Below are 22381 nucleotides of genomic sequence, written 5' to 3' on the forward strand. Positions count from 1 at the left end.
ATCAGCCTAGGGACAATAAAAAGAAGATTGATACGTAATTGCTTAATTTATTTTAATTTTCAAAGTATATATATTCTGTTTATTAACTAAAATTTATGAGTTTTCAGGAAAAGAAGTTGGGTCGTCCAATGAACCAAGATGAGCTATTCAAGGAGACTCATATTGTAAAGAAGAAAAAAGAGACGGATCAAGAAAGATGGGTCGAGGGCCGAGCCTCGACTGTACATGTAAGTTTTCACTTTTTATTAAGTATTTTGATTTACTTTTATATAAATATTGAAATACTAATTCAATGTAATTTTTCTTATAGGGTCGCTTCATAGTTGACGTGGAGGAATTCATACGCAGTCAGCCATCTAATGAGTCGGGCGAGCCAATCCAACTTTCGGACGAGGATAATAAAAGAATGTGGATAGAGGCTACTGGCAGTCCAAAATGGGGGAAGGTATACGGGCTTCCTACTAAAAAATTCCATCGCTATAAGTGTGGAATGCAAGGAATAGGGACTTCCTCGCAAGGCGAGCAACTTGATGGGGAGAGCCTCTCCGCTATGCGGGAGACTGTGACAAAGCTCACATCCGATCTAGAAGCGGCCAAGGAAAGAGAAAATCTTAGAGATGCTCAGTACATTGGCATGCAAGCTCAGTACCATGGCATGCAAGAGCAGCTCAAAACTCTCCTAGCTTCTGGAGGTTTTCCGATTCCCTATCTCTTGAGTCATCGCAGAGGCTCGACTTGAACGTGAGCGTTCCTTCCATCCTCCCCTTGCTCGTTCCTCCCGTCCTCCTCGTGATCGTTCTTCCCGTCCTCGACAAGTAGACCCTTCTCTATACCGTCTTGTTGATGAAAATTCATCAGACGGTGATGATAATGATGTTGTACAAAATACCCTTGACTTTTATATACTTTGAACTAGACAAATAGAACCGGCTTTGAACTAGGTGTAATCAACGTTAACTTAGTTTTGTTAGTTTAATTTGTTACTTCTATTGAACTTTAATTTGTTGGTTTTAATGTATTTTTTGAATTGTGTTGTTGTTGTTGGGTTGTTGTGGAGATTTTGGTATTGAAATTGTAGTTTATGAATTGAATTATATTGTCATTTAGGTATTTTGGTATGCTGGCAAGTGGTGTAGCTGCCAAAACAGGTATTTTATGCCAAAATTATTACCTAGAAAAACGATCAAAGTTGGTCGCTTACCAAATAAAATAAATTCTAGCAATTAGCGACCAAGGTTGGTCGCTTATATCTAAAAAAAATTAAAAAATTGAAATTGGCGACCAAGGTTGGTCGCTAATGAACCCAGATTTTATTAAAAAAAATATCCTGGAAATTAGCGACCAAGGTTGGTCGCTTATGTATAAATAAAATTAAAAAAAATAAAAATAAGCGACCAACTGAACCCAGATTGTTAAATATATATTTTTTTAAAATAATATATATTTTAATTTACAGACCAACGTTGGTCGCTAAGTTTTGATATATACTAAGTTAAAAAATATCGTAATTTAAATATATAGACCAACGTTGGTCGCTAAACTTATATTATTAAAATATTGTACCGACCAAAGTTGGTCAATATTTTGTTTACAGTGAACATTTGGTCATTTTACCTTAGCGACCAAAGTTGGTCGCTAAGATAAAAGGACGACCAATATAGCTACCAAGCCTGTTTGGACGCGTTTTGGTCGGTATATTGAGATAAGCGACCAACGTTGGTCGCTATATGTGATCGCGTTTTACTAAATTTCTAGTAGTGGACGACCTTGAAGATGACCAAGGAATGAACCTTTTAAATCTGCAAATATAAATTATTTAACTTACTACATTTATAACTACTATTCACTAATAGTATAGACTTTATATGAAAAATTTAAGTCGGGCTAATATATCCTAAGAAAAAATTACACATAATATAAGTATAAGCTCAATAGAAAAAAGAATAGTACAAATAATGAATAAGTTTTCCATAACTTAATATTCCCTAAGAAAACATTACACACAATATGAGTATAAGCACAATAGAAAAAAGTGATAGTACAAATAATGAATAAGTTATGCATAATTTAATATCCCCTAAGTTATACATTTTCATTATAAATCAATGTAAAATAAAAAATAGATATCCAATACTATTGTCATTTTTAGTGTTGAATTGAATTTATTTTGTTAGCGAATGTATTGATTTGATCTTTATTTGAGTTACTACACTTATGGGCTATAAAACTTATTTGACCATTCAAAAATGTTAAGTCCAAGCTTGAAATAATACATTAAAAGATAAAACTGTGAAAAAATTTAAGAAATATATATAAATTACATTACAATATTTTTAAAAAGTTATATTAATATAATGTCGGGTTGGTTTGGCTTCGGTTTGATTTTTTATAATTAAAACCAAGCCAAACAAACTATGGTCGGATTTTTTTTCCAATACCAAACCAAATCAGGTTTTTTTTTTCCGATTTGACTTGGATTATTGGTTTGGTACGGTTTATCGGTTTTGTTTGTATACCCCTATGAATAACTTTAGCTCAAGACTTGTATATATATATATATTAAAAAATTCAATAAATAACTTTAAATATTTGATAATGAAATCTATTTATAATATTATACTATTAACTTGAGATCGCAGTAGGAATTAATAAAATTTAAATCATATACCCGACTCTGATATCACAATATTTAGGGTGTTTTTGGTATTTCATGAAAAATGAGTGATTTTATGACTTATTTTCCCTTGTTTGGTTGGTGAGTGAAAAACTTTTTCCGGAAAATATTTTTTAGTGTTTGGTTACAGAGTAGAAAATATTTTTTATGCTACTTTCCTCACTCACCCCTTCTCCAAGTCCGCATGTTTCCTGTGCTCTCCCTTCCCCCCTCTAAATACCAACTCTATTTTTCTTCAAGAATTTAATTATTTTTCTAAAAATTCACACAAACACTTTTTTATGCAAAAAAAAAAAACGTTGAAATTTGTGCTCCATAACTAAAAAAAATACTCTTTTTTGGCTAAAAAGAGAGTACTCTTTCTACAACATGAAAATAAAGTACTTATTTTGTTAAAATAAAAGAAAATATTTTTTCTAAATCATGAAAAGAAAATACTCAATTTTTTTAAACAAAAAAAATACTTTTTCTACATCATGAAAAGAAAATACTTTTTTTTTATTAAAATGAAAGAAAATACCTTTTTTACATCATGAAAAGAAAGTATTTTTTTTTTTTGTTAAAATGAAAAAAATTCTTTTTTATATCATGAAAAGAAAAATACTCATTTGTTGAAATGAAAAAATGATACTCTATCTATAACATAAAAAGAAAGTACCATTAATAATATATTTTTTTAGGGTTGTGGGTTGGGGGTGGGGTGGGGGTTGGTTGATGAGGATGAGAAATAGGGCGGGGAAGATTTAAAAAGAGTTTGGGAATATATTCTCCTCCAATTGGAGGAAAATTAGTGAATAAATTGTAATTGTAGGGAAAATGAGTGATAGAGTCAATACAATAGATCTAGTCTATGAAGGGGAGACCCAATTCTGTGTAGAACAAAAGTGCTCGTGATTTTAATTATTAATTGTAGTGAATTTAGACTACAAGATTTGGACCTAGTTTCATTCTGCCTGATAAATCCAAAACCAAAACCATGAATACCTTGCCCAACTCCTACAACAATGTTTTTTTCTTTTTGAGAATGATTTGCAGTGATTCAATAAGTTAAAGAGTTCCTTTTAAATGTAACTGGCAACATCCCTTAATTTTAAGGCGGCTAATTTCACTTATTATGAATAGTTATTTCTAATATATTTTTTCTTTTATATTTTTTTTGTATATATATGTTACACTCTTTCAAATTCTGACACGTTACCAAGTTCAAATATTAGACCTGTTTTTTCTTGAATACATATACTACTCGATGAAAGTACATAGCGACTCTCTGCCGCTAAAAGGTACTCGTCCCCGGCACTCATTGAGTTGAAAGCCAAAAACTAAAATGATTCTTTTAGAGCATTTATGATTATAAATTACAACGACTTTAGTTGTTCTGTTTAACCTTTGAAGATATTTATGGACTTCATTTATTTCATTCTATAATCTCTCACTAAGGCACTCCTTCACCGTGAATGATTCTCTCATAGATACTCAGCTGGTTCCAACTAAACCACCGGATATTACTAACTCTTCTGATAGCTCGTCATCATCTATGGCAAATTTGGAGCAGACTACTTTCAAAGAAAAACTTCTCCTGAATGAAGGAGTAATTGACTTTGATATGGACCACTGCCCTGACACTCAGCATGAGTCTCCCCCTTCACAACTACCAACTCAAACAATCAGTGTTCCAAAAGGAATCAAAACTATCCACCTAACGGATGTAGACATATAACGTCTCTACTCCCCTTGAAAACATTCTCTAATCATAAAGATACTCGAAAAAAGAATTGTCCACCACTATCTCAAAACAAAAATTCAAGATTTGTGGAAACCCTCAGAACATTTCCCACTAATAGATTTAGGTTCAGATTTTTATATCGTAAAATTCATAAAGGAAGAAGACATGAACAATGTCCTAAAAAATGGTCCATGGTTTATCAATGGTCACTACCTATCCATCAGACGTTGGGAGCCAAACTTCGTAGCAACAGAGGCAAAGCTAACAATATCTGCAGTCTGGTATGACTTCCCCATTTACCAACAGAGTTCTATGATGGATCACTCCTTCAGAAAATTGGAAACTCCATTGGAACCCTACTAAAGGTCGATGCTTGCACGAGTGCTACTCTTAGAGGGCGTTATGCCCGTTTGTGCATCCAAGTGCCATTGGAAGACCCTGTCTCCACATGTACTAAAATTGGATCTCACATGCAACAAATTATCTTCGAAGGAGAAGGTTTCCTCTGTAAGAACTGTGGGCGATTGGGACACACACTACTACGTTTCCCCAACCAGAAGATTACGAAGGATAGTCATCAAAGTTTCAATGGACATCTGCCCAACTCCCAGCAACTGGAGCCTAATGATTTGGAAATATGGCAAACAGTATCTTTCACAAAAAAGAAGAAGCCCTCACAAAGGAATTTAGTACCAAAGTCAGAACCTTATCGCAGGATCCTCAGGCCACACCATGTATAGATGTGAATATTTTTACAGTGGAGTCAGGTGTCACGACCCAGATTTTCCAATCTCGAGGGTCGTGATGGAGGCTACTAATGGGAGCTAGGCAAGCCAAACCTTAACTACTTGCTACGCTTCCATATTGCTTCATTTTAACAAACATAAGGCGATAACATGATAACAACGGAACTTTAATTAATTTAGCGGAAGTCAACAATTAAATATCTTAAGGCTACGTCCATTACAAATTTTAAAACCTCAAATACCCAAAACTTGGTGTCACAGTGTCACAGACTGTCTAAGAGTTACTACATACAAGGTTTGAAGAAATACAATACACTGTTTCTAAACAAAAAAAAAATAGGAAATAGAGATAGAGGGAGACGTCAGGGCCTGTGGATGCCTGCAGTCTACCTTGGGTCTCCGAGTGGACTGAAGGAAGCACTCCAACTACTGTCTAAAAGCTGCTCTTGGATCTGCACACAGTGCAGAGTGTAATATCAGCACAACCGACCCCATATGCTGGTAAGTGTCTAGTCTAACCTCGGCAAAGTAGTGACGAGGCTAGGACTAGATTACCAAATAAACCTGTGTAGTTCAAATGTATATACAGTGGAAAAGAAATACAGAAAATAACCAGTCAATGTGGGAGGGGAAAACATGCTGAGGAGAGATAACAGTTCCGAATAGAAAGCATCAAGTAAGGAAAGAAACCACATAACTCGAACATCAACAAAGAATCAGAAATCAACAATTTGCACGGCATCACCCTTTGTGCTTTTACTCTCGTCCTCTCCAAAGCAATTTTATAATAAAAGTGTGCACGACATCACCCTTCGTGCTTTTACTCTCTTTTCTCACCATATAATCAATGGAAATCGGTACGGAATGGTTCATCGTGCGGCACGGCTTCACCTTTCGTGCTTTACACTCTTCCCTCAAAATAACAAACAATGCACGGCATTACCCTTCGTGCTTTAACACTCTTCCCTCACAATAGCAAACAATGCACGGCATCACCCTTCGTGCTTTAACACTCTTCCTCACCCAAAAAACAATCACAAGCAAAGGGGCAAGGGAATAAACAAAATAGTAATAGAGATCCCGACAAGGGAACAACAGTTAAACAATTAAATCCCGGCAAGGGAACAACAATTAAACAATTAAATCCCGGCAATAGAAGAACAAATAAATCAACAATATCCCGGCAAGGGTGACAACAAAATGATCTCTTCTCTTTCTCAATTTTACTTCACAATTCACTTCACAACTCGAGCCAATGCTTTATAGGTTCGATTATCACTTATACTTTCACAACTTCGCTATACAACTTGAGACAACGCTCCTCAATGTTCATAGGTCACAATTCTTTCCACAAACTTTATACAACAATTAGAAATCTTCACCAAGGCATTAATAATACAACGAAATTATGAAAATCACAATATAAGACTCACGGTCATGCTTGACACCAACGTATAAATACTCGTCACCATTCCTATACGTCGTACTCGACAAGAAGCAAATAGCAAATAGGACACAACTCCTAATCCCTCAAGCTAAGGTTAGACCAAATACTTACCTCGATGCCACGAACACAACTCAAGGTTCAATTATAGCTTAACCCCTTGATTCCACCGCCAATTCGCTCGTATCTAGTCACAATTTACTTAATTACATCAATAAACGCTACATGAATCAATTTGAATGCATGAAAATGAGTTTTCCAAAGTTTCACCCAAAAAGTCAAAATCGCCCCAGGCCCACGTGGTCAAAACCCGAGGTTCGAACCAAAACCCGATTACCCATTCCTCCACGAGCTCAAATATGTAATTTGTTTTGAAATCGGACCTTAAATCGAGGTCCAAATCCCCAATTTTTGAGAAATCTAGGTTCTATCCAAAACACCCAATATCCTCCATGAAAATAATTGATTTGAAGTTGAAATCATGTTAAAAGATGTTAATGATTGAAGAAAACTAGTTAAAAACGACTTGCAATTGATTTGGAGAAGAAAGGTTGTTTGAAAAATCGTCTCTTATGTTTTTGGGGTTTTTGAAAAGTACAAAATAACTGAAAATCTCGTCTATTTATACCCCTCAGACCCCTTGTGGGGACCGCACAAAATGGACTGCGGCCACACAGGCCTTCCTAAGGTATTGTGGTCCAGTGCCCTGTGCGAACCACACGAAATGGACTGCGGCCGCACAGGCCTCCACCGCGCACAGCATGAAACCGACCGTGGACCGCACAGGCCTCCATCGCACACCGCACGAAATCGACCGCAGATGGCACTAGCCCCCTTCTGCGGTCGCACACGTTTTTGTGCGGACCGCACTGGCGGGTTCAGAGACCTGCAACTTCTGGTTTCAATCTAAAACATCCCAAACCTATCCGAAACTCACCCGAGCCCTCGGAACTCCAAACAAAGTGTGCCTACTAACTCAAAAATATCATATGGACCTACTCGTGTAATCAAATCATCAAAATAACATCATGAACATCAAATTAAGTCTCGAGATCAATGAAATTTTCTCAAAACTTCTTTAAACATAAATTTTGCGATTTAAGTCCGAATCACGTCACATGACATCTGTTTTTCACCAAATTCCACATAAATGTCTTAAATCATATATAAGACATGTACCGGACGCCAGAACCAAAACACGGGCCCAATACCATCATGTTCTAATCAAATTTTATTTCAAATTTCTTTAAATAATCCCAGAAAATAATTTCCTTTAAAAATTCATTTCTCGGGCTTGGGACCTCAGAATTCGATTCTGGGCATACGCCCAAGTCCCATATTTTCTTACAGACCCTCCGGGACCATCAAATCATGGGTCCGGGTCCGTTTATCCAAAACATTGACCGAATTCAAATTAGCTCATTTTATAATTAAAACTTATCGTTTTTCACAGATTATCATATTTAAGCTTTCCGACTACGTGCTCGGACTATGCACGTAAATCGAGGTGATTCTAAATGAGGTTTTCAAGGCCTCAGAACACGGAAATTCACATTCTCCACCTCTAAAACAACCGTTCGTTCTCGAACGGACAAAAGAAGGAAGTAAATGAGTCAGGGAAAAGATGGGGATAACGGCTTCGCATATCGGACCCGGACTCCTAGGTCTATGCCTCAGGAGGCTGACCTCTCCACTGAACACGAACAGAAGGAAAACTCTTCGATCTCAACTGACGAATTTGCCGGTCTAGAATAGCTATCGGCTCCTCCTCATAAGACAAGTCCTAGTCCAACTGGACAGTGCTAAAATATAACATGTGGGATGGATCGCCGTGATATTTCCGGAGCATGGACACATGAAACACTGGATACACGGCTGACAAGCTCGGCGGCAATGCAAGTCTATAAGCCACCTCTCCCACTCGATCAAGAATCTCAAACGGACCGATGAACCTAGGTCTAAGCTCGCCCTTATTCCCAAATCTTATCACGCCCATCATAGGCGGCACTCGGAGCAATACCCGCTTTCCTACCATAAAAGCCACATCTCGAACCTTGCGGTTTGCATAACTCTTTTGCCTGGACTGAGTTGTACGAAGCCTATCCTGATGTGATGACCCAAAAGGTCATCACTTGCTTTAAATTAAATATTGTGTTCTGAGGCCTTGAAAACCTCATTTAGAGTCACCTCAATTTGCGTGCACAGTCCGGGCGCGTAGCCAGAAAGCTTAAATATGAAATTTTGTGAAAAATGATAAAATTTGGTTATAAAATAAGTTAATTTGACTTCGGTCAACGTTTTGGGTAAACGAATCCGGACCCATGATTTGACGGTCCTGAAGGATCCATAGGAAAATATGGGACTTGGGCGTATGCCCAGAATCGAATTCTGAGGTCCCAAGCCCGAGAAATGAATTTTTAAAAGAAATTGTTTTCTGAAACTTTTTAAGGAAAAATTGAAATGAAATTTGCTTAGAACATGATGGTATCGGGATCGTATTTTGGTTCCGGTGCCTGGTATATGTCTTATATATGATTTAAGATGTTTTCGTGAAATTTGGTAAAAAATGGAGTTTATTTTACGTGAATTTGACTTTCGGTTGAGGAGTTATGGACTTTGAGAGTCCTTGATGAAAATGTTAAGTTTTGAGCTTTAATTCATGATTTTACATGTTATTATGATGATGTGATCACACGAATAGGTCCATATGATGTTTTTGAGTTAGTATGCACATTTGGTTTTGGGTTCCGAGGGTTCGGGTGAGTTTCGGGTAGGTTTCGAGATGTTTTAGGCTTAAAACCAGAAGTTGCAGGTCTCTGAACCCACCAGTGTGGTCCGCGGTCGACCTTGTGCGGTGCGCGGTGGAGGCTGTGCGGCCGCAGTCGACTTTGTGCGGCCCGCATAGGGCACTGGACCGCAGTAACCTTAGGAAGGCCTGTGCGGCCACAGTTCATTTTTTGCGGTCAGCACAGGGGGTCTGAGAAGGGTATAAATAGGTGCGATTTTCAGTCATTTTTCATTTTTCAAAACCCCAAAAACATAAGAGGCGATTTTTCAAAAAACCTTTCTTCTCCAAATCAATTGTAAGTCATTTTTAACTAGTTTTCTTAAATCATTAACATCTTCTAACATGATTTCAACTTCAAATCAATGATTTTCATGGGGAAAATTGGGTGTTTTTGGTAGAACCTAGGTTTTTCAAAAAATTGGAGATTTGGACCTCGATTTGAGGTTCGATTTCAAAACAAATTATATATTTGAGTTCGTGGGGGAATGGGTAATCGGGTTTTGGTTCGAACCTCGGGGAAAACTCATTTTCATGCATTCAAATTGATTCATTTAGCATTTATTAATATAATTAAGTAACTCGGCGCTAGATACGAGCGAGTTGGTGGTGGAATCAAGAGGTAAAGCAATAGTTGAGGCTTGAATTGCATGCGTGACATCGAGGTAAGTGTCTGGTCTAACCTTAGCTTGAGGGATTAGGAGTTGAGTCCTATTTTCTATTTGCTTCTTGTTGAGTACGACGTATAGGCATGGTGACGAGTATCTATACGTTGGTGTCAATCATGACCGTGAGTCTTAAATTGATACTTGTTGTATTCTTGAATGTTACTATGGTTGAAATAGTGAGTAAATCCTTGATATTGAGCAAAGACTTAGTATGTTTATCGTGGAACATACTTATGATTGAGAAATGGTGGTATTTGAGACGAGTAGGAGTTGAGTTAAGATTGGTTATAGTTGATTCTCCCTTTTCGGGACGTATATACTTGTACTGCTGAGTTCCCTTACCAGGATAGTGTAGTCTATTGTTGATCCCTTGCAGGGACGGTTAATTATAATTATTGGTGACTGTATAGTTGGAACGGGTTGCGCGCCGCAACAGATATTATATCGGATCGGGTTGCACACCGCAACAGCTATATATATGGGGATCGGGTTGTATGCCGCAACAATGTTAAATGACAAGGTATCGGGTTATGCGCCACAACAGTATTGTTATTGTATCATTGTAGATATTGAGATGTCCTTTCATATTTTATTAAGTTTCTATTGGTCTTGATATGTTTCCCAGAAGCATGTACCCCTCCTATTTTAAACTGCTCATTCCTGTTTATTTTCCGCCATATATTATATAACTGCACAGGTTTATCTGGAGTCTAGTCCTAGCCTCGTCACTACCTCGCTGGGGTTAGGTCAGGCACTTACCCACACATGGGGTCGGTTGTGCTGCTACTACACTCTGCACTCTGTGCAGATACCGGAGCGGCACTTGATCAGCAGCAGTAGGGGAGCCAGCCTTCTGTCTATCGAGACACCGAGGTAGCCTTGCAGGCATCTGCAGGCTCGGCATCTCCTCTATCTTTTATTATATTCTGTTATCTCATGTATCCGAGACAAACAGTGTTATTTTTCCTTCAAACTGTTGTATGTAGTACTCTTAGTAGTTCATGGATATTGTGACACCAGTTTCTGGGTAGAGGCATGTGTTGAATTTCGAAACATTTTGGTTTTATATTTGTTTAAGACTTCCGCTTAAATCTCATATTCCGCTGTCATTTAGATGTTTATCACTTGTTAATATAAGTTGTAAAAAATATTAAAATAGAATAGTTAAAGATTTCTAAGTTCGTGGCTTGCCTAGTTTCTACGAGTATGCGCCATCACGACTCCCGAGGGTGGGAATTCCGGGTCGTGACAAGTTGGTATCAGAGCTCTAGGTTACATAGGTCTCACAATTCACGGACAAGCTCAGTAGAGTCTGAGGGATCAGTACGGAGACGTTTGTATTTATCCCCCAGAGGCTACAGATTTAGGAAAAACTTCACATTTGTTCTTTCATGTCGTGTGGTTCTGTTTCTCAATGTAAATTGAATTTCTACTCTGTTCTTTCGCAGATGGTGAGAACACGTGCTTCCTCATCTACCACTCAGCAGCCCGACCCCCTAGAAGCAGCTCCCACGAGGGGCAAAGGCCGAGGCGGAGGTCGTGCCAGAGGCCGAGGTACGGGTAGAGCTCAGCCCCGAGCAGCAGCCCCAGTAGCGGAGCCACAGGTTGACTTTGATGACGGGGTTCCGGCCCCAGCAGCTCCGGTGGGCTTAACTCAGGTCCTAGAGGGGTTTATTACTACCCCAATCCTTCAGGATGCTCTTGTCCGATTCGTGGGCCTCATGGAGAGTGTCATCCGAGCGGGCTTGCTTCCTGTAGCACTAGTCGTCTCTCATGCTGGAGGAGGGGCCTAGACTTCTGCTACTTGCACTCCGGAGCAGGTAGCTCCTCGGATAAGAGGCCCCGTCATTCAGATAGATTTAGTGGTGCCTCGTTTGGAGGCAGAGATTCATATGGTAGAAGCCATCCTCCTAGGCCATTTCAGTTAGCTCTTCAGGTCTCTCACGGCACTTTAGGTAGCCATGGTATGTAGATGCAGTATTCTGATCAACAGTCCTACAGTGCACCACCAGCTCCTATTAGTGCACCGTCGCTCCAGAGTTTTTAGGGTGATCATTCTGGTCGCCAAGGTCAGTCTCAGTTTCCTCAGCCACAGCACTCAGGTGGATGCTATGAGTGTGGTAAGTATGGTCATATCAGGAGGGCTTGTCCGATATTGGTGGGTACGAAGTTGCAGCAGCAGTGTACCTGTGCTATGGTTCAGCCACTAGGTGTTCCACAGCCCGCCCAGTAGCTAGAGGTGGGGGTAGAGGTGCTAGAGGTGGAGGTAGAGGATCTAGAGGTGGAGCTCAGGCCGCCAGAGGTGGAGGCCAGCCACCGCTAGAGATGTTCCACATCCCGTATGTGTCATCTTATTTTGCACCATATCTGGTTATGCCAAGTGATTCATTGAGTGTTTTCGTTTATGTGTCTACACTGGTAGGTGATTCTATTGTAGTTGATCGAGTCCATCATTCTTGTATTGTGGTAATTGAGGGTCTTGAGACTCGTGTAGATTTGTTGCTTTTAGACATGGTCGATTTCAATGTTATATTGGGGATGGACTGGTTATCACCTTACCACGCTATCTTGGACTGTCATGCCAAGACTGTGACCTTAGCTTTACCGGGTATGCCTCGTTTAGAGTGGAGAGGGACTCCTGGTCATTATACCCGTAGTATTATCTCTTATGTGAAGGCTCGGCGCTTGGTCGAGAAGGGGTGTTTGGCCTATTTGGCATATGTTCGTGATTCTAGTGCTAAGGTTCCCTCTATTGATTCTGTACCCGAGGTTCGTGAGTTTCTTGAGGTATTCCCTTCAGACTTGCTGGGTATGCCACCCGATAGGGATATTGATTTTTGCATTGATTTGGCTCCGGGCACTCAGCCCATTTCTATCGTGCCGTATTGTGTGGCCCCTCCTGAGTTGAAAGAGTTGAAGGAACAGTTGCAAGCCTTGCTTGAGAAGGGTTTCATTAGGCCCAGTGTTTCGCCTTGGGGTACGACGGTGTTGTTTGTTAAGAAGAAAGATGGGTCGATGAGAATGTGTATTGATTACCGGCAGTTGAACAAGGTTACAATCAAGAATAAGTATCCATTGCCGAGGATTGATGATCTGTTTGATTAGCTTTAGGGTGCCAATGTATTTTCAAAGATTGATTTAAGATCTGGCTACCATTAGCTGCGGATTAGGGCATCAGATGTCCCTAAGACAGTTTTCCGCACTCGGTACGGGCATTATGAGTTCTTGGTAATGTTATTCGGGTTGATAAATGCCCCAGCAGCTTTTATGGATTTGATGAACCAAGTGTTCAGGCCTTATTTGGACTCGTTCGTGATAGTCTTCATTGATGATATTTTGATATATTCCCGTAGATAGGAGGAGCACGACCAGCATTTCAGAGTGGTTCTTCGGACTCTGAGGGATAGTCAATTATATGCTAAGTTCTCGAAGTGTGAGTTCTGATTGAGTTCAGTTGCATTTCTAGGTCATGTTGTATCAGCAGAGGGTATTCAGGTTGATTTGAAGAAGATTGAGGCAGTCAAGAACTGGCCCAGACCAGCATCAGCTACAGAGATTCGGAGTTTCTTGGGGTTGGCAGGCTACTATCGTCGGTTCGTGGAGGGGTTTTCATCCATTGCAGCCCCGATGACCAGGTTGACCCAGAAGGGTGCCAAGTTCAGATGGTCGGATGAGTGCAAGGCGAGCTTTCAGAAGTTCAAGACACCTCTGACTACGGCACCAGTGTTGGTTTTGCCCACAGGTTCAGGTCCTTATACAGCCTATTGTGATGCATCTCGCATTGGACTTGGTGCAGTGTTGATGTAGGATGGCAAGGTCATTGCCTATGCTTCGCGGCAGTTGAAGATTCATGAGAATAACTATCTGGTTCATGATTTGGAGTTGGCATCCACTATTCACGCATTGAAGATTTAGAGGCATTATCTGTATGGCATGACATGTGAGGTGTTCATAGATCACAAGAGTCTTCAGTATTTGTTCAAACAAAAAGAGTTGAATTTGAGGCAGAAGAGGTGGTTGGAGTTGTTAAAAGATTATAATATCACCATCTTATATCATCCAGGAAAGGCCAATGTGGTGGCTGATGCCTTGAGTAGGAAGTCAGCCAGTATGGGCAGTCTTGCTTATATTCCGGTCGGTAAGAGGCCGCTTTCTTTGGATGTTCAGGCCTTGGCCAATCGGTTCATGAGGTTGGATATTTCTGATCCTAGTCGGGTATTAGCTTGCACGGTCGCTCGTTCTTCTTTATTGGAGCGTATCCGTGATCGGTTGTATGATGATCCCCATTTATGTGTCCTTAGAGACATGGTGCAGCGCGGAGGTGCCAAGAAGGTTACCCTAGATGATGATAGAGTTTTGAGATTGCAGGGTCGAGCGTGTGTGCCAAATATGGATAGGCTTCGAGAGTTGATTTTAGAGGAGGCCCATAGCTCCTGGTACTCTATTCATCCGGGCGCCGCAAAGATGTATCAGGATTTGTGGCAGCATTATTGGTGGCGGAGAATGAAGAAGGATATCGTAACATATATGGCTCGTTGTTTGAATTGTCAGTAGGTCAAGTACGAGCATCAGAAGCCTGGTGGGTTATTTCAGAGGATTGAGCTTCCCGTGTGGAAGTGGGACCGGATCATTATGGACTTTGTTACTGGACTCCCAAGACTCGAAAGAAGTTCGACGCAGTATGGGTCATTGTTGATAGGCTGACCAAGTCAGCGCATTTCATTCTTGTGGCAGTCTCCTATTCATCTGAGAGGTTAGCTGAGATCTATATCCAGGATTTTGTTCGTCTTCATGGAGTGCATGTGTCTATCATTTCGGACCGAGGTACGTAGTCTACCTCGCGTTTCTGGAGAGCAGTTCAGCGAGGGTTGGGTATGCAAGTTGAGTTGAGCACAACATTTCATCCTCAGACGGACGGGCAGTCCGAGCAGAATATTCAGATTTTGGAAGATATTCTTCGAGCTTGGGTCATTGACTATGGAGGCTCGTGGGATCAATTTTTGCCTTTAGTAGAGTTTGCCTACAATAACAGCTACTAGTCGAGTATCCAGATGACTCCTTATGAGGTGTTATATGGTAGACGGTGTCGGCCTCTGGTTGGATGGTTTGAGCCGGGAGAGGCTCGGTTGTTGGGTACGGATCTGGTTCAGGAAGCCTTGGATAAGGTCAGGATTATTCAGGATAGGCTTCGTACAGCTCAGTCCAGGAAAAAGAGTTATGTAGACCGCAAGGTTCGAGATGTGGCTCTTATGGTCGGTGAGCGGGTATTGCTCCGAGTGTCGCCTATGAAGGGCATGATGAGATTTGGGAAGAAGGGCAAGCTTAGCCCTAGATTCATTGGCCCATTTGAGATTTTGGATCGAGTGGGAGAGGTGGCTTATAGACTTGCATTGCCGCCGATCTTATCAGCCGTGCATCTAGTGATTTATATGTCCATGCTTCGAAAATATCACGGCGATCCATCCCACGTGTTAGATTCCAGCACTGTCCAGTTTGACAAGGACTTGTCTTACGAGGAGAAGCTGGTGGCTATTCTAGACCGGCAGGTTCGCCAGTTGAGGTCGAAGAGTTTTCCTCCTGATATACGGAGCCGTTATCGCCATCTTTTCCCCGACTCAGGTACTTCCTTCTTCTGTCCGTTCGAGGACGAACGGTTGTTTTAGAGGTGGAGAATGTGATGACCCAAAAGGTCATCACTTGCTTTAAATTAAATTCTGTGTTCTGAGGCCTTGAAAAACTCATTTAGAGTTACCTCGATTGGCGTGCACAATCCGGGCGCGTAGTCGGAAAGCTTAAATATGAAATTCTGTGAAAAATGATAAAATTTGGTTATAAAATGAGTTAATTTGACTCCGGTCAACGTTTTGGGTAAACGGACTCGGACCTGTGATTTGACGATCCCGGAGGGTCTGTAGAAAAATATGGGACTTGGGCGTATGCCCATAATCGAATTCCGAGGTCCCAAGCCCGAGAAATAAATTTTTCAAAGAAATTGTTTTCTGAAAATGTTTAAGGAAAAATTGAAATGAAATTTGCTTAGAAAATGATGGTATCGGGCTCATATTTTGGTTTTGGCGCCCGGTATAGGTCTTATATATGATTTAAGATGTTTCCCTGAAATTTTGTGAAAAATGGAGTTTATTTTACGTGAATTTGACTTCCGGTTGAGGGGTTATGGACTTTGAGAGTTCTTGATGAAAATGTTAAGTTTTGAGGTTTAATTCATGATTTTGCATGTTATTATGATGATGTGATCGCACGAATAGGTCCATATGATGTTTTTGAGTTAGTACGCACATTTGGTTTTTAGTTTCGAGGGCTCGGGCGAGTTTTGGGTAGGTTACGGGATGTTTTAAGCTTAAAACCAGAAGTTGCAGGTCTCTGAACCCACCAGTGCGGTCCACGGTCGACCTTGTGCGGTGCGCGGTGGACGCTGGGCGGCCGCAGTCAACTTTGTGCGGCCCGCACTGGGCATTGGACCGCAGTAACCTCAGGAAGGCCTGTGCGGCCGTAGTTCATTTTGTGCGGTCAGCACAGGGGGTCTGAGAGGGGTATAAATAGGTGCGATTTTCAGTCATTTTTCATTTTTCAAAACCTCAAAAACATAAGAGGCGATTTTTCAAACAACATTTCTTCTCCAAATCAATTGTAAGTCATTTTTAACTAGTTTTCTTAAATCATTAACATCTTCTAACATGATTTCAACTTCAAATCAATGATTTTCATGGAGGAAATTGGGTATTTTGGGTAGAACCTAGGTTGTTCAAAAAATTGGAGATTTGGACCTCGATTTGAGGTTCGATTTCAAAACAAATTATATATTTGAGTTCGTGGGGAAATGGGTAATCGGGTTTTGGTTCGAACCTCGGGTTTTGACCACGTGGGCCCGAGGGCTATTTTGACTTTTTGGGTAAAACTTTGGAAAACTCATTTTCATGCATTCAAATTGATTCATTTAGCATTTATTAATATAATTAAGTAACTCGTGGCTAGATACGAGCGAGTTAGTGGTGGAATCAAGAGGTAAAGTGATAGTTGAGGCTTGAATTGCGTGCGTGACATCGAGGTAAGTGTCTGGTCTAACCTTAGCTTGAGGGATTAGGAGTTGAGTCTTATTTGCTATTTGCTTCTTGTTGAGTACGACGTATAGGCATGGTGACTAGTATCTATACGTTGGTGTCAATCATGACCGTGAGTCTTAAATTGATACTTGTTGTATTCTTGAATGTTACTATGGTTGAAATAGTGAGTAAATCCTTGATATTGAGCAAAGACTTAGTTTGTTTGTCGTGGAATCTACTTATGATTGAGAAATGGTGGTATTTGAGACGAGTAGGAGTTGAGTTAAGATTGGTTATAGTTAATTCTCCCTTTCCGGGACGTATATACTTGTACTGGTGAGTTCCCTTACCGGGATAGTGTAGTCTATTGTTGATCCCTTGCCAGGATGGTTAATTATAATTATTGGTGACTGTATAGTTGGAATGGGTTGCGTGCCGCAACAGATATTATATCGGATCGGGTTGCACGCCGCAACAGATATTATATTAGATCAGGTTGCACGCCACAACAGATATTATATTGGATCGGGTTGCACGTCGTAACAGCTATATATATATATATGGATCGGGTTGCACGCCGCAAAAATGTTAAATGACAAGGTATCGGGTTGCGCACCGCAACAATATTGTTGTTGTATCGTTGTAGATATTGAGTTGTCCTTTCATATTTTATTAAGTTTCTGTTGGTCTTAATATGTTTCCCAGAAGCATGTACCCCTCCCATTTTAAACTGCTCATTCTTATTTATTTTCTGCCATATATTATATAACTGCACAAGTTTATCTGGAGTCTAGTCCTAGCCTCGTCACTACCTCGCTGGGGTTAGGCCAGGCACTTACCACCACATGGGGTCGGTTGTGCTGCTACTACATTCTGCACTCTGTGCAGATACTGGAGCGACACTTGATCAGCAGCAGTAGGGGAGCCAGCCTTCAGTCCACCAAGACACCGAAGTAGCCTTGCAGGCGTCCGCAGGCTCGGCGTCTCCTCTATCTTTTATTATGTTTTGTTATCTCATGTATCCGAGACAAACAGTATTATTTTTCCTTCAAACTGTTGTATGTAGTACTCTTAGTAGTCCGTGGATATTGTGACACCAGTTTTTGGGTAGAGGCATGTGTTGACTTTCGAAACATTTTGGTTTCATATTTATTTAAGACAGCTTAAATATCATATTCCGCTGTCATTTAGATGTTTATCACTTGTTAATATAAGTTGTAAAAAAGATTAAAACAAAATAGTTAAAGATTTCTAAGTTTGTGGCTTGCCTAGCTTCTACGAGTAGGCGCCATCACGACTCCCGATAGTGGGAATTCCGGGTCGTGACAAGTTGGTATCAGAGCTCTAGGTTACATAGGTCTCACAATTCACGGACAAACTCAGTAGAGTCTGAGGGGTCAGTACAGAAACGTCTGTATTTATCCCCAGAGGCTACAGAGTTAGGAAAAACTCACATTTGTTCTTTCATGTCGTGCGGTTCTGTTCTCAATGCTAATTGAATTTCTACTCTATTCTTTCGTAGATGGTGAGAACACGCGCTTCCTCATATACCGCTCAGCAGCCTGACCCCCCAGTAGCAGCTCCCACGAGGGGCAGAGGGCGAGGCCGAGGTAGGGGTAGAGATCAGTCCCGAGTAGCAGCCCAGTAGCGGAGCCGCAGGTTGACTTTGATGACGAGGTTCCGGCCCCAGCAACTCCGGTGGGCTCAGCTCGGGTCCTAGAGGGGTTTATTACTACCCCAGTACTTCAGAATGCTCTTGTCTAATTCGTGGCCCTCATGGAGAGTGTCATCCGAGCGGGTTTTCTTCCTGTAGCACCAGTCATCTCTCAGTCTAGAGGAGGGGCCCAGACTCCTGCTACTCGCACTCCGGAGCAGGTAGCTCCTCAGATTTAGACTCCAGCGGTTTAGCCAGTTGCAGCAGTTTAGTCGGGTATGGCAGCTCAGACCAGTGAGGGAGCGGCTATGTCTGCCGATGCATTGTGGAGGCTGGACAAGTTCACAAAGCTCTTCACTTCCACTTTCAGCGGTGCATCTACGGAGGATCCACAAGATTATCTAGACACCTGCCACGAGGTTCTCAGGAACATCGGTATTGTTGAAACCAATGAGGTTGATTTTGGTACCTTTCACTTGTCTGGATCCACCAAGACTTGATGGAGGGATTATTGCTTAGCTAGACCAGCCGGATCACCAGCCTTGACTTGGGAGCAGTTCACACAGCTATTTCTGGAGAAGTTCCTCCCCATTACTCAGCGAGAGGCTTATCGGAGGCCGTTTGAGTGCCTCCAGCAAGGTTCCATGACGGTTACCCAGTATGAGACTAGGTTCATTGACTTAGCTCGCCATGCTCTTGTCATACTTCCTACTGAGAGAGAGAGGGTGAGTAGGTTTATTGATGGTCTTATTCAGCCAATTCGCCTTCAGATGGCTAGGGAGGCTGGGAGTGAGATCACTTTTCAGGAGGCGGCCAATGTGGCCCGTAGAGTGGAGATGTCCTGTCGCAAGGAGGTGGTCATGGGTCGGATAAGAGGCCTCATCATTCAGGTAGATTCAGTGGTGCCTCGTCTGGAGGCAGAGATTCATATGGTATAGGCCATCCTCCTAGGCTCTTTCAGTTAGCTCTTCAGGTCTCTCATGGCGCTTTAGGTAGCCGTGGTCTGCGGATGTAGTATTCCAATCAGCAGTCCTACAGTACACCACTAGCTCCTATTAGTGCACCGCCGCTCCAGAGTTTTTGGGATGGTCATTCGAGTCGTCAGGGTTAGTCTCAGTTTCCTCAGCCACAACACTCAGGTAGATGCTATGAGTGTGGTGAGTATGGTTATATTATGAGGGCTTGTCCGAGATTGGTGGGTACACAGTTGCAGCAACAGGGTACCCGTGCTATGGTTCAGGCACCAGGTGTTCCACAGCCCGCCCAGCCAGCTAGAGGTGGGGGTAGAGGTGCTAGAGGTGGAGGTAGAGGATTTAGAGGTGGATCTCAGGCCGCTAGAGGTGGAGGCCAGCCACCTGTAGGCCATCCCAGAGATGGAGCCTAGGGTGGTGGGGCCCAGCCCCGATGTTATGCTCTTCCAGCCAGGTTCGAGGCTGAGGCTTCAGATGCGATTATCACAGGTACTATTCTGGTTTGTGATAGAGATGCTTCAGTGTTATTTGATCTAGGGTCCACCTACCCGTATGTGTCATCTCATTTTGCACCATATCTGGTTATGCCTAGTGATTTATTGAGTGTTACCGTTCATGTGTCTACACCGGTAGGTGATTCTATTATAGTTGATTGAGTCCATCATTCTTGTATTGTGGTGATTGAGGGTCTTGAGACTCGTGTAGATTTGTTGCTTTTAGACATAGTCGATTTCGATATTATATTGGGGATGGATTAGTCATCAACTTACCACGCTATCTTGGACTATCATGCCAAGACTGTGACCTTAGCTTTACTGGGTATGCCTCGTTTAGAGTGGAGAGGGACTCCTGGTCATTCTACCTGTAGTGTTATCTCTTATGTGAAGGCTCGGCGCTTGGTCGAGAAGGGGTGTTTGGCCTATTTGGCATATGTTCGTGATTCTAGTGCTAAGGTTCCCTCTATTGATTCTGTGCCCGTTGTTCGTGAGTTTCTTGAGGTATTCCCTTCAGACTTGTTGGGTATGCTACCCGACAGGGATATTGATTTTTGCATTGATTTGGCTTCGGGCACTCAGCCCATTTCTATCCCGTCGTATCGTATGGCCCTGCCTGAGTTGAAAGAGTTGAAGGAACAGTTGCAAGACTTGCTTGAGAAGGGTTTCATTAGGCCCAGTGTTTTGCCTTGGGGTACGCCGGTGTTGTTTGTTAAGAAGAAAGATGGGTCGATGAGAATGTGTATTGATTACCGGCAGTTGAACAAGGTTACAATCAAGAATAAGTATCCATTGCCGAGGATTGATGATCTGTTTGATCAGCTTCAGGGTACCAATGTATTTTCAAAGATTGATTTAAGATCTGGCTACCATCAGTTGAGGATTAGGGCATCAGATGTCCCTAAGACAGCTTTTCGTACTTGGTACGGGCATTATGAGTTCTTGGTAATGTCATTCGGGTTGATAAATGCCCCAGCGGCTTTTATGGATTTGATGAACCGAGTGTTCAGGCCTTATTTGGACTCATTCGTGATAGTCTTCATTGATGATATTTTGATATATTCTCGCAGCTAGGAGGAGCACGAGCAGCATCTCAGAGTGGTTCTTCGGACTCTGAGGGATAGTCAATTATATGTTAAGTTCTCGAAGTGTGAGTTCTGATTGAGTTCAGTTGCATTTCTGGGTCATGTTGTATCAGCAGAGGGTATTCAAGTTGATCCGAAGAAGATTGAGGTAGTCAAGAACTGGCCCAGACCAGCATCAGCTATAGAGATTCGGAGTTTCTTGGGGTTGGCAGGCTACTATCGTCGGTTCGTGGAGGGGTTTTCATCCATAGCAGACCTGATGACCAGGTTTACCCAGAAGGGTGCCTAGTTCAGATGGTCGGATGAGTGTAAGGTGAGCTTTCATAAGCTCAAGACAGCTCTGACTACGGCACCAGTGTTGGTTTTGCCCACAGGTTCAGGGCCTTATACAGTCTAATATGATGCATCTCGCATTGGACTTGGTACAGTTTTGATACAGGATGGCAAGTTCATTGCCTATGTTTCGCGATAGTTGAAGATTCATGAGAAGAACTATCTGGTTCATGATTTGGAGTTGGCATCCATTGTTCACGCGTTGAAGATTTGGAGGCATTATCTGTATGGCATGACATGTGAGGTGTTCACAGATCACAAGAGTCTTCAGTATTTGTTCAAACAAAAGGAGTTGAATTTGAGGCAGAGGAGGTGGTTGGAGTTGTTAAAAGATTATGATATCACCATCTTATATCACCCGGGAAAGGCCAATGTGGTGGCCGATGCCTTGAGTAGGAAGTCAACCAGTATGGGCAGTCTTGCTTATATTCCGGTCGGTGAGAGGCTGCTTTCTTTGGATGTTTAGGCCTTGGCCAATCAGTTCGTGAGGTTGGATATTTCTAATCCTAGTCAGGTATTATCTTGCACGGTCGCTCGTTCTTCTTTATTGGAGCGTATCCGTGATCTGTGGTATGATGATCCCCATTTGTGTGTCCTTAGAGACATGGTGCAGCGCGGAGGTGCCAAGAAGGTTACCCTAGATGATGATAGAGTTTTGAGATTGCAGGGTCAAGTGTGTGTGCCAAATGTAGATGGGCTTCGGGAGTTGATTTTAGAGGAGGCCCATAGCTCCCGGTACTCTA

This window comes from Nicotiana sylvestris, chromosome 7 (genome assembly GCF_000393655.2).
Source record: "Nicotiana sylvestris chromosome 7, ASM39365v2, whole genome shotgun sequence".
NCBI classification, from domain to species: Eukaryota; Viridiplantae; Streptophyta; class Magnoliopsida; order Solanales; family Solanaceae; genus Nicotiana; species Nicotiana sylvestris.